The following is a 7,734-nucleotide window of genomic DNA, read 5'->3' as shown; positions in this document are numbered from 1 at the left end:
AAAATGTAAGAATTATAGAGTAGTCTCATTTTTCCTTTCCTTGCTGACATTTGGTAATACATCTCCTTTGCTTCAGTATTCAGTCTCTTTTCAAAAAATATTTTGGAAGAAATTAATCCACCGATTTGGGTAATAAAAAATTGTAACTGTTGCATGTGGAGGCTAATTTCTGCATCTCTACGTTTTCTAAATACTTCCTATCAAGTAGTTGTAAATAACTATTTTATAAAATTTAGAACAGCACAGAGTCGCAGACAGGCTGAGGTTGGCAGGCACCTCTGGAGCTCATCTTGTCCAACCCCCCATGTCCAAGCAGGGCCACCTACGGCTGGTTGCCCAGGCCCATGTCCAGATGGCTTTTGAATATCTCCAAGGATGGAGACTTCACAGCCCCCCTGGACAACCTGTGCCAGGGCTTGGTCACCCTCACAGTAAAACCAGAAGTGTTTTCCTGATGATCAGAGAGAACCTCCTGTCTTTCCGTCTGTGCCCGCTGCCTCTGGTCCTGTCACTGGGCACCAGTGAGCAGAGCCGGGCTCTTTGCACCCTCCCTTCAGGTATTTATACGCATTTATAAGATCCCCCAAGCCTTCTCTTCTCAACAGTCCCAGCTCTCTCAGCCTTTCCTCCTAGGAGAGATGCTCCGGTCCCTTCATGGTCTTTGTGACCATTCGTTGCACCCTCTCCAGTATGTCCAGGTCCAGAGCCCAGCACTGGACACAGTACTCCTGGTATGGCCTCACCAGTGTGGAGGAGTTACCTGCTGGCAACGCTCCTAATGCAGCCCAAGATACCGTTAGTCTTCTTTGCAGCAAGGGCACACTGTTAGCTCATGTTCAACTTGGTGTCCAACTCGGGTCCTTTTCTGCAAAGCTGTTTTCCAAATGGGTGGCCCCCAGCACGTACTGGTGTCTGAGGTTGTTCCTCCCCAGGTGCAAGGACTTCGCACTTCTTATTAAACTTCATGAGGTTCCTGTCAGCCCATTTTTCCAGCCTGTCAAGGTCTTTCTGGGTGGCAACATGACCCTCTGGCCTATCAGCCACTCCGCCTGGTTTTATGTCATCAGCAAACTTGCTGAGGGTACGCTCTGCCCTGTCATCCAGATCATTAATGAGGGTGTTGGACAGGGGTGGACCCGGTATTGACCTCTGAGGTAGAGCACTAGTTACTGCCCTCCAATTAGACTTCGTGCCACTGATCACCACCCTCTGGGCCCAGCTGTTCAGCCAGTTTTCAATCTACCTCACTGCTCATCCAGACTGTACATCAACAGCTTCTCTGTGAGGATCTTATGGGAGACAGTGTTGAAAGCCTTACTGAAGGCCAGGTAGACAATATCCACTGTTTTGCCCTTGTCTACCAAGCTAGTCATTTCATCATAGACGCTTATCAGGTTGGTCAACCATGATTTCCCCTTTGTGAATCCATGCTGGCTACTCCCAGTCACCTTCTTGTCCTTCATATGTCTGGAAATGGTTTCCAGGATTAGTTGCGCCATCACTTTCCCACCGATCAAGGTGAGGCTGACCGGCCTGTAGTTCCCTGGGTCCTCCTTCCTGCCCTTATTGAAGACTGGAGTGACATTTGCTTTCCTCCAAGTCCTCAGGCGCTTCTCCCAGTCTCCATGATCAATCAAAGAGTGTCAAGAGCAGCCTTGCAATGACATCTGCCAGCTCCCCTCAGCACTCGTGGGTGCATCCCATCAGGGCCCGTGGACTTTCGCATGTCCAGTTTGCCTAAGTATTCCCTGACCTGATCCTCTTCCACCAAGGGTACATCATTCTTGCTCCAGCCTTTCCCTCTGGTCTCTGGGACCTGGGATTCCTGAAGGCCAGTCTTGCTAGTAAAGACTGAGGACAAGGTGGATTCTGTACCTCAGCCTTTTCCAGGTCCTGTGTCACCAGGTCCCTGGTCTCATTCAGCAGTGGGACCACATTTTCCCTAGTCTTCCTTTTGTCACCCAAGTGCCTGTAGAAGCCCTCCTTGTTGCCTTTGACACCCCTCACCAGATTCAATTCCTTTTGGGCTTTGGCTGTCCTAACCTCCTCCCTGCATGCTTGGACAGTGTCTTTGTATTCCTCCCAAGTTACACATCCTTGCTTCCACGCTCCATGTACTCCTTTTCAGGTTTGAGTGGGCTTTCCTGTTTGTGGGCCAGGAGCCCCTAGTTCATCTACATGTTTTTGCCTGACTTCCTGCTCACCGGGATGGACAACTCTTGAGCTTAGAGGAGGTGATTGCTGAGTATCAACCAGCTTTCTTGGGCCCATCTTCCCTCCAGAGCCTTATCCCGTGGGACTCTTCTGAGCAAATCTTTGAAGAGGCCAAAGTCTGGTCTCTCTTCAGGGTTGCGAGCTTGCATTTTGACCTGCTTCCTTCTCTCAGGATCTCCACCATCTCACGGTCATTGCAGCAAAGGCTGCCTTCAACCTTCACATCCCCAGTGAGCCCTTCCTTGTCCGTGGGTATCCAGTCCAGCAGAGCTTCTGTCCTTGTTGGCTCCTCTGTCACTTGGGCCAGGAAGTTCTCATCGGTGCTCTCCAGGACTAAAGTCCTCCATGAGGACAGGGCCTGGGAGCGTGAGGCTGCTCCTGTCTGTCTGTACAGGACCTCGTCTGCTTGTTCTTCCTGATCAGGTAGCCTATAGCAGACACCCATTACAATGTCACCCATACTGGTCTGCTCTTTAATCCTTGTGTTGCTCACATCCTTGTGTTGGCTCATCATCCATCCCCAGGCAGAGCTCCAGGCATTCCAGCTGCTCTCTCCCATAATGGGCAACTCCAGGTCTTCCCAGCCTGTCCTTCCTAAAGAGCCTGTATCCCTCCTTTGCAACACTCCAGTCATGGGAGCCATCCCAACACATCTCCGTTATCTCTGTGGGACTATAGCCCTGCAACTGCACACACATCTCTAACTCATCACGTTTATTCCCCGAGCTGTGTGCATCGGTGCACAGGCACTTCAGAGAGGTACCCCAGCATGCTCGTTTCCCCAGAAAAGACCTGGGGTTTTACTCCATAACATTGCCTTGTCAGCACTTCCTTGCTTACATGCAAATGCTTGAGTTTGGCTTAAGCCTTGATTTGTTAGTTTTGTGTTCCCTTTTGTTAACATCTCCCCAGCCCCTTTGCTCGTCAGCCCTTTCTGTCCCTCTCTCACAGGGCTGCTGGTGACTCTCCCTCCTGCATCGTTCCTAGTTTAAAGCCCTTCTTACCAGGCCAGCCATCCTGCTGGCAAGGATGCCTTCGTCATACTTAGTGAGGTGGATCCCATTTCTCCCAAGCAGATGTTGATCCTCAGACAAGGTCCCATGGTCATCGGAACCAAAACCACTGACACCAACTCCTCAACCAGCTGACACACAGTTCTCTCCTCTTCCTCCTCGCATTGTTTTCATGCCTCTCTTTCCTAATTAATATAGATCCATAGCATATCAGCAACACTCTTCTGACATTGCGGGTGGTGAAAATATTAACCTAACACACTGTTTAGTTTGCTCATAACTTGGCCAAACTGCGATAGCTGGGGCTGAAATTTGTGCTTCTCAGTACAAAGTTCAGCAAAAGATACTCAGTCCTGACAATGAGATGAGGAAAAAATACTTTGTTTTCCCTCAGTTGAATTTGTTTTAGGACTTGGCTTTATAAGTTACAGTGACTCCGTGCTTTTGAATGAAAAGTTGAAATTTAGCTGTGATAGAGGTACAGGCTTTACAGTTCCTGCTGCCCAAGTTGCGACAAAGGCAAGAAGCAGAGGGCGGCTGGGGAGCATGGGCTCTGCCGAATACAAGACTAGGGGCTGAAACATCCAGGGTGAAGACACTTGTTGGAAGGGGATGAAATACTGGCAGCAGAAGCCAAGAGAAAACAGTGGTCGAGAGAGAGCAGAAAGGCCTGGCGACGGGTGTTTCGTACCCCTCTGATTTGTACTCCATGGGCTTTGCCGCCTGCTGCTCCGGCTTTCCAAGTGGAAGGCGTCCGAGCCAGAGCTGCTGCTCGCTCGGGTCCGTCCAAGTGGCTCTGTGGGACAAAAGCGCTGTTCCCTGGCCTGGCGTTTATTGCAGCTTTACTTTTGGAAGGCAACTGAAACCCATTTGGCAAAAGTCAGTAAAGCTGCAAAGTTAGGCAAGGAAAAGTTAAGAAATACTAGGAATGAGGTTATTTGTAAGCTTGAAGTCAGCCCCCTTAAGTGTAGGGGTAATTATACATTTCTTAATTAGATGATCACATATTCTTCCTCCCACAGGATCCTGCCTTTTTCCAGCAAATGAGCTGTTTTTCAATAGTCCCTTTCATCCTCCTCTCTCGATGTGCAGCTCAAGCTATTATTTAATGCGTATTACATAACCCTCAGACTAGATGCAGAATTATTCATTCCCCTCTTTCTTTGGGATCCTGTGGGGCTTTTACTGTTGTGTGCCCGTGGATCACAAGCATTAATGAATGTATTTTATCCAGCATCATGTGCAAACAGCTGGGATTACCATCTCCATTCTGGGGATGGGGAACAGAGGCAAAAAAGAGATTAATGCTACTGTTTTCAATTATCTGCTGATTCTGGGTACTAGCTGCCTTGAACATGCATGCGTTTCTTTTCCAGGGAACTCGCTGTTTTTACAAGTTGGGTGCGACATGAGATGCCTGCGTAAGGCTTGGACATGTGGCATAGGAGATATTTGGGGATATGGGAGATATTTTCTGGGGCTATTTTATGCCCTTGGCTTCAGGGGAGGTTGCTCCTGCAGATCCCGAGTGAGAGGAGATGTCTCGCTGCGGTGGGGATAGGGTTTGAACCCCACTTCTTGTCTCGCTGCTTCCCACTGGTGAGCGTAGGTCGTTGTTCATCATGTCCTGTGAATTTCTCTCCTACCGTGACTAATCCCTCCCATGCTCTGTGTGGGCATCCCAGGCACCCACCTCCGGCTTCTGAATCCGCCAGGTGTCTGCATGAGGTTGTGCAGCTCCTAAAAATGAAATACTCTGTGATTTTTATAATGAGTATCACATTTATTCGCGGGCTCCCTTTTACAGTCCTAGCCTCTGGAGTCCTGTGATAACCTGAAAATTTGTGCTTTTGTTTCTTTGTGCAGAACCCTTTTACTCCATGCTGGCTGCAGAAAGGGTCTTGAAATGTGCCATTTAAGGCTTAGATACTGAAAGACAGATCAGAAGAGCTAAAATTCATCATTGTTCTAAAAATTGCATGATTTTAAATCAACCTCAGCAAATTTTGACTGCTGGGAATTGGCAAGAGTATGCCATAGGAATTCTGGATTAGGTAGGTAAGTGTATTTGATGATTTATGGATATGAATAACATTTTGTACTTACAAAGTAGCTCTTTAGGGGCCTCAGGCTCTACTGAGAAATCTGAGGGGAAAACAGCATTTCTGAAGATTTTACACGGTGGATGACGATGTGCAAGGTGGCTGCATTCGCTTGTCCGTAACAGGACACGCTGATCCAATAGGCTGGTTCTAGTTCAAAGAGCAGATGGAGCTAACAGGTTTTGTAATTAGAAAATGTGGTATTCACCGAAGTGGAAACATTTTGCAGATACAAATCAATTTCTGTAGTTGTATTTCTTAGCAAAAATTGAGATAACACCTTTCAATAAAGTGGCAACATTCTGTTTCAACAATTGCAGAAACTAACATTTCAATATAGCATTTCCAAATGATTTTGTGTACTGAAATTATTTTATGTAATAAAAAATAACATTGGGGTTTTTTTACAGTAAACAGTGTATTGCTGGGGATGTGTTTTATAAAATACAGACATCTATAAATACTCCTTTTCCTTCCAATTTTGGAAAGGAGAGACACTTAAAGCTGCAGAATTTTCTTTAAAATGGAAAACCCTGGTCTTCCCAGGTCTAGCTCACCAAGTAAGAGACTTATTTGGCCTTAACCCTGAATTTAAGCCATAAATTCTTCAAATTATAAGTGGTCCTTTAGTATGTTCTTATAAAAATCCTGGTGTAATTGGGACCTTATCTTCGCTGCAGCCTGTGCCTGTGTTGACATTGTCATAAAATCGATAATACAATGATCTACCTACCATAGGCAAGTCATTTAAACTCTCTACTTACCTTCCTTATTGAAAAATTAATTATTTATTTACAAAAGCAAGTTTAAAAAGTCAGAAAATAATAAACTAAAAAATGTAGCACTTGATCCACTGAGTCAGTGGAAAAATATGCTTGGGATTAAGCCCTAAGTGTATGGTTGGATCTAAAATGTAGAGGATTGATTGATCTTAATTACTTCTACATTACATTTTATATCATCAACAGCTACTTCTCAAGTAAAATCTTTTATATTGGACTGAAGGCGGTTCTACAAAATCCAGCAAGTTGGGGGTTTTTTTGGAAGGCTTTTATTAAGAAAAAACAACTTACACTGACTTTAACAGAAAGTATTGACAGTCTTGTAAATCCTTTAATCTAGAAGGAATCAAAACAGTTTATAGATTAAATACCTGCAGAGTACAGCAGTCAAATGCAAAATGCTGCTCCACCAACCTGTGTCCAGAATATTTCAGAGTAATGACATAAGAGAATATCTTTCCCATTAAAGCTGTGGAAGGTTGTCTTGGAGAATATAACAAAGTTATTGTGATAGGAAAGTAACAAAGGCTCCAGAAGTCATTGTCCCTTGATCTTCCTGTTATCCTGCAAGCATCTCCCAGCCTACTCTGAGAAATGTAATGTTGAACCTGGGAAAAAAAATTTCCAGTGGACAATTTATGAGAGAATGCTGTGAATTGAGATGATATTCATTAATAATTTTAGGCAAAATAAAATTAACAAAATACTTCAAATTTGTCAAAGAATCCAGTTGAATATGTTAATATGTAGGTAGTCTACATACAGTACACCTCCTTCTGCACGGCAAATGAAGAACAATCCATCCCAAAATAACCCGTAGCTTGGCACTACCCTGTGAAGCATTGGATCAAATTCACTCTTAGGGCTGCTGCGTTCTACCACACAGAGGATATGTTTCAAATTTGGTTGAAGTACCTGAGAATTATTGTTTATAAGCAGTTTTGGATCCTTCCAGATGGGAGGACTTAAAAGGACTGTCAATGATTTCCCTCAGGATTTCTGTGTTGTAAAACACTGAAAAGCTTATGAGCAAAATAATTGTTACTATCTGGATGTCTGTGAGATATGGAGAACCTGATTCTGGGCCAGAGTTGAAAGACCTGAACTTGAGAAAAAGCTGCTGCTGCTGAAGAAGGAGAATTTCTCTGCTAAGAGACGAAGGATCTGACCAGCGGTCAGTGAAGGAAAAATTTCTGCTGACGGATTGACCTCTAAAAAGTTTTGAACCAGACCCCGAGCGCATCAAAACCTGGGTAGTTGACTAGGCTTAAATATATCACTGTACTACCGTGCAAATACGACTTTTAATGAAGAAACCAAGGAAGGAGTTTGCTAGAGCCGTTCTGGGGCTCGCTGGCTGGCTGGGCAGCCCCTGCCGACTCACTGCCGGGCTCAGGGTCCCGCCGCACGTTATCCCGCAGAAGTGGGGTCAGCCCTTGCCATTCCTCTTCTCTGGATGCTCCTTTGTATCGTTGCTCCAGCCAAGGGTTCTCGCGGTGTCTTAGGGGTTAAGGTGAAATAAAACAACTGCACAATAGGCGGTGTTATTCTAACAGAGTATAAAGTATAGCTGGAAGGACCTGATCAAGATAAGGAATTAGCTCACTAGAGCGCTGAATTGTG

Source organism: Accipiter gentilis, chromosome 18 (assembly GCF_929443795.1).
Source record: "Accipiter gentilis chromosome 18, bAccGen1.1, whole genome shotgun sequence".
Classification (NCBI taxonomy): Eukaryota; Metazoa; Chordata; class Aves; order Accipitriformes; family Accipitridae; genus Astur; species Astur gentilis.
The sequence above is the reverse complement of the archived record's forward strand: the minus strand, read 5'-3'. Positions refer to the sequence as shown.